This window comes from Salmo salar, chromosome 11, assembly GCF_965601325.2.
Source record: "Salmo salar chromosome 11, fSalSal1, whole genome shotgun sequence".
NCBI classification, from domain to species: domain Eukaryota; kingdom Metazoa; phylum Chordata; class Actinopteri; order Salmoniformes; family Salmonidae; genus Salmo; species Salmo salar.
In genome coordinates this window covers 81,870,881-81,879,655 of record NC_138301.1, presented here as the reverse complement: position 1 = coordinate 81,879,655, position 8,775 = coordinate 81,870,881, and positions in this window count along the sequence as shown.

The window sequence follows — 8,775 nt, the reverse complement described above, 5'->3', positions numbered from 1 at the left end:
TTTTGCCTCATCAATCTACACACAATACCCCACAATGACAAAGTGAAAACAGGTATTTAGAAATGTTTGCAAATGTATTCAAAATAAAAAACGGAAATACCTTAACAACATAAGTATTCAAACCCTTTGCTATGAGACTCAAAGTCGAGCTCAGGTGCATCCTATTTCCATTGATCATCCTTGTGATGTTTCTACAACTTGATTGGAGTCCACCTGTGGTAAATTCAATTGATTGGACATGGTTTGGAAAGGCACACTTGTCTATATAAGGTCCCACAGTTGACAGTGCATGTCAGAGCAAAAACCATGAGGTTGAAGGAATTGTCCGTAGAGCGCCGAGACAGGATTGTGTCGAGACACAGATCTGAGGAAGGGCACCAAAACATATCTGCAGCATTGAAGGTCCCCAAGAACACAGTGGCCTCCATCATTCTTAAATGGGAGAAGTTTGGAACCACCAAGACTCTTCCTATAGCTGGCTGCCCAGCCAAACTGAGCAATTTGGGGAGAAGGGCCTTGGTCAGGGAGTATACCAAGAACCTGATGGTCACTCTGACAGATCTCCAGAGTTCCTTTGTGGAGATGTGAGAACCTTCCAGAAGGACAGCCATCTCTGCAGCACTCCACCAATCAGGCCTTAATGGTAGAGTGGCCAGACAGAAGACATTCCTCAGTAAAAGGCAAATGACAGCCAGCTGGGAGTTTGCAAAAAGGCACCTAAAGGACTCTCAGACAATGAGAGACAAAATTCTCCGGTCTGATGAAACCAAGATTGAACTCTTTGGCCTGAATGCGAAGGGTCACGTCTGGAGGAAACCTGGCACCATCCCTGCGGTGAAGTTGGGATCTCTGGAGAGACCTGAAAATAGCTGTGCAGCGACGCTCCCCATCCAACCTGACAGATCTTGAGAGGATCTGCAGAGAAGAATGGGAGTAACTCCCCAAATACAGGTGTGCCAAGCTTGTAGCATTATACCGAAGAAGACTCAAGGCTGTAATCACTGCCAAAGGTGCTTCAACAAAGTAGTGAGTAAATACTTGTTTTTTTGCAAAAAAACCCCACCTGTTTTTGCTTTCTCATTGTGGGGTATTGTGTGTAGATTGATGAGGAAAAAAATAACATTTAATAAATGTTAGAATAACGTAACAATGTGGAAAAAGTCAAGGGGTCGGAATACTTTCCGAATGTGGAATACATTTCTATATGAACATCCAATGCTACTTTTCATTGCTGACCAACAGTTGTCACTAATGTGCATTGTGTTAAAAGCTCCAAGTCATTAACAGTTTTTCAGCAGAATTTGGTGAAATCCCCAAAGTCTTCAGAAAGCCTCAGTTTCACATCACTACAAAAATGTTCCATAATCTGTAGATAGGACTGGGGTGTGAATGGATAGTTGAGAGGTTCTGCTATGTTCTGTAATCTGTAGGGAACTCTATATATGGTCTATACTTCGCATGTTTATGTAGGTTTCTCACTTCTGGAATATGGGGGAGGGGAATGGGCAGGGTATATGCAAATTACATTTTACTTTGCAAGACAGTCTGTAAGCTATTGGGTTCCTAACACCAGTGTTGGGTCAAAACATAGCTGTCAAAGTAAGACTTTGTAATGTATTGTCATAAACATTATTTTTCTGTCCATAGGACTAAAAATGAATGAATTCAACAACCATACCCATGTCACTAACAAATACAGTCATGGGTGGTAACTCTACAATTCACTCTAAAAGGCAAGGCACGCTGGGTGTTTTAATAAATAACCTATTTTTCCTTTTTTTTGTACGGTGTTATTAAGAAATGTAAACAATACAAAACATACACATACAAAGCATACACATACAAACGTCAACAAGAATTTATTTTTCCACTTGGCTGAGAAAGCAGACCTGGTCATGAATGAGGGATCCTTCTGTAATAAAACAAGTGCTAATATGAAAAATATCCTCTCTCCTGCTGTTTGGCAATAAACTGTCCTCTGTTGCCAGTTACTTTTTTTCTTGGTCTTTTGCAAGTCATTCTTTTTTTTCCCTCAGTCTGCCTCCCCTCCAATATCATGTGGGGTGTTGCTGTGGTTGGCTGGATGGCCTCACTGTACTGTAGCTATGACACCTCATTTCTGCAACAGTCATCAGAAAATATAGGAGGATAAATATGCAAGTCAACAACACGTACATGTGATATACACATGTACATTTGTCATAGATCAAGACTCAAAGATAGAGGCAGCTCTCTCACATGCACACACACAGACACACACTACCAGCATGATATTGCAACACTGCATCTAATCATCCGCCAACAATATTACAACCCCTCACAAGTATACAGTAAGTAGCAGGAAGTGAAGCATGCTAATTCCAGCAGAATGTTCTGTCTCCATCTCTGACCTGGCTGTGTGTCGCCCACATCCTCTGGCTTATAGCACAGCTAATGAGCCCATGTTAGAAAATTCCTCCCTCTCAGACAGAAAAATGACATGCCATTTACTCATATCATTCAGAAAACAACAATTTAGCATTGTATGGATGTGGATGCAATACTCCTAGTGTATTTAGTTTTGATTTATCCTCAGATTGACTAAACTGACACATCCCAAATGCAATGTATGTGTGTGAAATTGTATAGTCGCTTAGGCTACAACATAGAAAAGTGATTGTACATTAAACCTAAAATATTTCACTGTTTAGAATTCTCTCCATTCTCATCAGATTCTCTCACAATCTTTTTATCTACCTACATTACATTATATGCACTTAAAACATCCACATGCCACATGGAACCAATTAGACCAAAACTCATGTTTGAGTGATATTTTACAGCTTTTTTAGTTGTTGGTGTAACTTGACCCACCTCTTTCAATGTTCTCTGACTTTATGTTAAAACATGTCATAACCACTGTAAAGGTAATACCAAAACTTCAGAGCACAGTGTTAGCCTGTAAACGAGGGGAACACTTCACAAGGGCCAGTGGATGCTATTTAATCCTCTTTAAAGCCCACAAGAACAGAAATATAAATGTTTTCAACTGAAAGACAACGTCCAGAGTAAATCATTTATAGCTGGGCTTGAAGTGGGAAATCAGCCATAGACCCACAACAGGTATGGTTAAGTTGATTGATTACTATTTTGAAGTTCAACAAAATGTTGATTAGACATTTTGGAATAACCAAATAAATTGACATTTATAAAAGATACCAAAACTTAGGAGACAATATTAAATGGTGAAGACAAATACAACATCTGGGGCAAAATGTTCATTATATGCGTATGACAAATACAGCTCCAGACTAGCCAGCTGGCTAATCTTTTGAGTACGGTGTAGTAAAAAAGAGGTGCTAGTTCTAGGTCCCAAGAAACAAAGAGATCTGATGTTTGATCTGACAATTCATCTTGACGGTTGTATAGTCGTCTCAAATAAAACTGTGACAAACCTTGGCGTTACTCTGGACCTCTGATCTCCCTTTTGACTAACTTATCAAGGATAAGGGCAGCTTTTTTCCATCTTTGTCATATTACAAAAATCTGAAACCTTTTGTCAAAACAATTATGCATAAAAGCTATTATCAATGCTCCTGTCACTACTAGATTACATTACTGCAATGCTCTATTTTCTGGCTACCTGGATAAAGCACTAAACAATTTCTTAGTTAGTGCTAAATACGGCTGCTGGAATTATAATATTTGATCATATTACTCCAGTGCTAGTATTGACTGTATGTTTTGTTTATTCTATGTGTAGCTCTGTGTTGTATGTGTCGAATTGCTATGCTTTATCTTGGCCAGGTCGCAGTTGCTAATGAGAACTTGTTTTCAACTAGCCTACCTGGTTAAATAAAGGTGAAATAGAAAATTTAAAAAACTCAAGGTTTTACTGCTAACCTACAAAGCATTACATGGACTTGTTCCAACCCATCTCTCCGATTTGGTCCTGCCGTACATACAGTACCTACGCGTACGCTACGGTCACAAGACGCAGGCCTCCTTATTGTCCCTAGAATTTTCAAAGCAAACAGCTGGAGGCAGGGCTTTCTCATATAGAGCTCAATTTTTATGGAATGTTCTGCCTATCTATATGAGAGACGAAGACTCAGTCTCAACCTTTAAGTCTTTACCGAAGACTCGTCTCTTTAGTAGGTCCTATGATAGTGTATTCTGGCTCAGGGGTGCGAAGGTGAACAGCAAGGCACTGAAGTGACGAACCGCCCTTGCTGTCTCTGCCTGGCCGGCTCCCCTATTAGAGGGGCGGAGTCACTGGCTTACTAGTGCTCCTCCATGCCGTCCTTAGGATCGGTGCATCGTATCTTGACAGGTTATTTTTTTCCACTCCACTCGACTTGAGTGGGTTGAGTCACTGACGTGATCTTCCTGTCAGGTTTTGCGCCCCCTTCGGCTTGTGCGGTGGAGCAGATCGTCGTGGGATATACTCAACCTTGTCTCAGGGTAGTAAGCTGGAGGTCTGTTGAGATCCCTCTAGGGGTGTAGGGGCTGTGGTTTGGAAAACCCCACCCACTTATGTCCTTCCTGGTTGGCCCTGTCCAGGGGTATCGTCGGACAGGGCATCAGTGCCCCCCCCCCCCCCCCCCCCCGTCCCCCCCCCCGTCTCAGTATCTATGCTGTAATAGTTTGTGCCGGGGTCTAGGGTCGGTCTAGGGTCAGTCTGTCCTATCTAGTGAAATTACATCAAATCAAAGTTTATTTGTCACGTGCGCCGAATACAACAGGTGTAGACCTTACAGTGAAATGCTTACTTACAGGCTCTAACCAATAGTTCAAAAAAGGTATTAGGTGAACAATGGGTAAGTAAAGAAATAAAACAACAGTAAAAAGACAGGCTATATAGGCTGATTGAGGTTGTATGTACATGTAGATATGGTTAAAGTGACTATGCATATATGATGAACAGAGCGGTAGCGTATGCTACAAATATGCTGTCTTATTTGGTGTCCTGTGTGAATTTAAGTGTGCTCCCTCTAATTCTCCCATCTATCTCTCACTCTGTCCCTCTCTCTCCCCCCTCCCGGAAAACCAGAACCCTAGGACCATGCCTCAGCACTATCTGGCCTGAACTCCTGGCTGTCCCTATCCCCATCCAGTTTCTGCTGTTTTACCTGTGACTATGGAACCCTGACCTGTTCACCAGACGTGCTGCCCTATCGTGCTGCTGCTCCAGTTTCAACTGTTCTGCCTGTGGCTATGGAACCAGCTGTTTTCAACCCTCTATCACCCCTCTCTCCCACACTCTCTCTACCGAACCTGCCCTGTTGCACCGTCTACAACCACTGTGATTATTATTTGAACCTGCTTGTCATCGATGAATGTATGAACATCTTGAAAAACGATCTGACCTTAATGGTACTCTCATAATCTCCACCTGGCACAGCCTGAAGAGGACTTCACACCCTCAGAGCCTGGTTCCTCTCTAGGTTTCTTCCTAGGTTCCTGCCTTTCTAGGGAGTTTTTCATAGCCACCTTGCTTCTGCATTGCTTGCTGTTTGGGGTTTTAGGCTGTTTCTGTATAAGCATTTAGTGACATCTGCTGATGTAAAAAGGGCTTTATAAAACTTATTTATCTCAACATAAAAAATATATCTCATGATCACAACATAACAAAAGTTATTTTGTCGAGCTCAAGAGAAAGTAGCATGCATCATCCATTCATTTGTTCAGATGCACGATAACCACCTCATCAAGGAGCCCTGTGGCTGCTTTGATCGCAATGCGCTCGTGGGGAATTTAAGCCCTTAATGATGCCTGCAGGCAGCCCTGTCTCCCAGGCTGCGTGGCGCCCCCAAGACCACAGCCAATCACATGCAAGGAACACAGCTAACTTGGCTAGTCTTGTGAGTGAGCTAGCTAGCTAGGTAGTCTTGTTAGTTGGCTGGCTAGCTAGCTAGCTAGCTAGATGGTTATCTATGCTGTTTGTAGCTATGGCTGTCACGGTGATTATATTACCGCCACACCGGCAGTCACAAGTAATGACCACAGTCAAATTCCCTATGACCCTTTTTTCTCCCCAATGTCATCATACCCAATTGGTAGTTAGTCTTGTCCCATCGCTGCAACTTCCGTACGGACTCGGGAGAGGCTAAGGTCGAGAGCCGTGTGTCCTCCGGAACACAACCCTGCCAAGCCGCACTGCTTCTTGACACAGTGCACGCTTAACCCAGAAGCCAGCTGTACCAATGTATCACAGAGGAAACACCGTACACCTGGCGACCGTGTCAGCGTGCATGCGCCCAGCCCGCCACAGGAGTCGCTAGAGCGCGATGGAACAAGGACATCCTGGCCAGCCAAACCCTCCCCTAACCCTGACGACGCTGGGCCAATTGTACGTCACCTCATGGGTCTCCCAGTCGCGGCCGGTTCCGAAAGGACCTAAAGGACAACTGGTCCAATCCGAGTGAGAGAAGCAGCAGAAAAGCCAATAGTTATGCTACTTTATTAAACCGGACCCATGGACAAAGGGAGCGAGAGAGAGGCAAAGAGCGAGCATCTGTAGGCTATTAGGGAGCGAAAGCCGTGCAGTGAATGTGAACGTGTGAGTAAGATATGGGAGGCTCAGAGCACCATGAGCCTCAGAGCAGGCATGGATAGACTGCAAACACTTATCTCGCACTAGACTAACTTCTTGCTAGTTATTTAGCCTCACGTCCGATTACATAGTACGTGTCTTGACTACATCAAACTGAGATAAGCTAGCTAACTAGGCTAATTGAGGCTAGCCATAACATTACTGCGCTTCTTACATTTGCATGGCAATTAGCAGCTGACAAAATGTCATGAACGCCACAGCCCTAGTTGTAGCTTGCATAAATTATATGTGTATAATTATAAGGGATCCTTCATGTTTTGTGGATAATATTTACGTTTACAGTGGGTGCGCTCCATTCCTGACAAGCTGATCATATTTAAATTCAGCCTCGGTAGCTGATAGGTAGGCTGTTTCAAAGGTAAAGCCCCTGCAGGCAGATTAGCTGTCAAAGTACTTCATAGGCAGATGCATATCTGGCAGGCTGATCAGATTCAATAGCAACCTCAGATCATATACATAATGCATTGACTGCTAATCTGCCTGCAAGGAGCTTTACATATGAAGCAGCCTGTCAATCTGGTCAGTAATGGAGCTCTGATCCCACTCTGTAAATATTAATATTATCCATAAAACATGAAGTGTGCCTTTACAATTATACACATATCAATTATGCAAGCTAACAACCAGCATAGATAACTAGCTAGCTAGCTCGTACGCTCAGAAGACTAGCCAAGGCTGTGGTCTTGGGGGTAGCACACAGCTTGGGAGACAGGACTGCCTTTCAGGCATTGTTCAAGTCTTAAATGCCCAATGAGGGCTTAAATTCCCCACAAGCTCTTAGCTCAAGGTAAGGGACATTTAGCTTGCCAACATTCTAATAACGAGCTCCAAACACAAATTAAAGCATGATGTTAGCATGAAATGTACCATCCCTTAGTGTAGCAATCAATAGAAACGTATATGCTGATCCACCATGAGCTCTGCTGCCTCAGCCATACTGTCACTCTATCAATACCGCCCCACCGATTTATAGAGTTTCTCGTGATCTCAACAAAACAACTTTTGTTATGAAGTGTTCATGAGATAAATAAGTTGTGATCTCGACACAACGAGGGAATTTATTTATTCATATGTCCCCTCTGGACTTCCATAGCATTGACCTCTGGTGTGCGCCTTTAAATTCTGAAAACCGAGGCACATAACAGCAAACAAACTTAAAGATTCATGACATACAAATTAATATAAAGTACCTTCGGAAAGTATTCAGACCCCTTGACTTTTTCCACATTTTAAGTTACAGCCTTATTCTAAAATTGATTCGTCCCCCCCCCATCAATCTACACACAATGCAACATTATGACAAAGCAAAAACAGGTTTTTAGAAATGTTTACTAAAAACTGAAATACGACATTTATATAAAGTATTCAGACCCTTTACTCAGTACTTTGTTGAAGCACCTTTGGCAGCGATTACAGCCTTGAGTCTTCTTGGGTATGACGCTACAAGCTTGGCACATCTGTATTTGGGAAATTTCTCCCATTTTTCTCTGCAGATGCTCTCAAGCTCTGTCAGGTTGGATGGGGAGCATTGCTGCACAGCTATTTTCAGGTCCATCCAGAGATGTTCGATCAGGTTCTAGTTCGGGCTCTGGCTGGGCCACTCAAGGACATTCAGAGAGTTGTTCCGAAGCCACTCCTGCGTCGTCTTGGCTGTGTGTATAGGGTTGTCCTGTTGGAAGGTGAACCTGCGCCACAGTCTGAGGTCCTGAGCACTCTGGAACAGGTTTTCATCAATGATCTCTCTGTACTTTGCACCGCTCATCTTTCCCTCGACCCTGACTAGGCTCCAAGTCCCTGCCGCTGAAAAACTTCCCCACAGCATTATCAAATCAAAGTTTATTTGTCACGTGCACCGAATACAACAGGTGTAGACCTTACAGTGAAATTCTTCAGGCTCTAACCAATAGTGCAAAAAAAGTATTTGGTGAACAATAGGTAGGTAAAGAAATAAAACAACAGTAAAAAGACAGGCTATGTACAGTAGCGAGGCTATAAAAGTAGCGAGGCTACATACAGACACCGGTTAGTCAGGCTGATTGAGGTAGTATGTACATGTAGATATGGTTAAAGTGACTATGAATATTTGATGAACAGAGTAGCAGTAGCGTAAAAGAGGGGTTGGAGGGTGGTGGGTGGGACACAATGCAGATAGCCCGGTTAGCCAATGTGCGGGAGCACTG